The sequence below is a fragment of the Cynara cardunculus genome, assembly GCF_001531365.2.
Source record: "Cynara cardunculus var. scolymus isolate 2C chromosome LG 1, CcrdV1, whole genome shotgun sequence".
In the NCBI taxonomy this organism is placed as follows: Eukaryota; Viridiplantae; Streptophyta; class Magnoliopsida; order Asterales; family Asteraceae; genus Cynara; species Cynara cardunculus.
Window position 1 is genome coordinate 22,646,372 of NC_037528.1, and position 894 is coordinate 22,647,265.

Consider the following 894-nt stretch of genomic DNA (forward strand, 5'->3'; position numbering starts at 1 on the left):
TGATCAAGGATTTTGTTTAGCTAAGTTAACACCTTGGATAACATTGATAGGGTGAATTAAATAAATATGGTATGATGCATGTATGCATCAATAAATTTGATGTGTATGAGATCAATTACAGGAGCAAAGGTTTTGCCAAGGACGATGACCTAGTCGATCAACTTCAAACATACAKGGAAACATGAGCAATACATATGGTTGGTATGACGGCTTTTAGAAAAAAAAAGGGAACTTTGTGTTAGTTCTAAGTATGAAAGTAATTRGTGAAACACAATTTATTGGTCACGGAAGTGGGATTTAGTTGGGTTAAACAAAAAACAAACACAATAGCGGATTTGAGAATCCAAAGATGAGATTACATATTTGAGGCTTATGGTTTTCAGCAAACTAATATAAGTTTCGATAGATATTTCTTAAAATCTACGATAATGGGAGGTTTAACCAGGAGTCAAATAAGTTTGAATTGGTTAAGGTCAAAAAGACATTTTAGATGCTAAGGGGGAAGTTAAGCCTCGCACTGAGGATGACATTACTAGAAGAAACACAAGTATGGTATATAGTGTTGCATGTAAGTTGGGTCAAGATACATTGATGCAAATAAGCAATGTTAATGCTTACGCATCATCCCAACTAAAATAGAAGGGGAGGAAGTGTCATGTKCTCTAACATAAAGATAGAGGTAGTAGTATTTAAATTCAAGGGTTTGAAGGAGGACCATGGGTGTTCAAGCACTAAGAAAAGTAATAGTAAGCTATACAGAGAGTTTTAAGACATGCTTTCCATGAGAGATGGAAAGTTATAAACTATCGATTAGGCTTTAACAGATAGAAACTCTAATAATGGAGTGGGATATGATGGAGTGGGTATTGTTTTAAAAGAAAAGTGTGCCTAGAA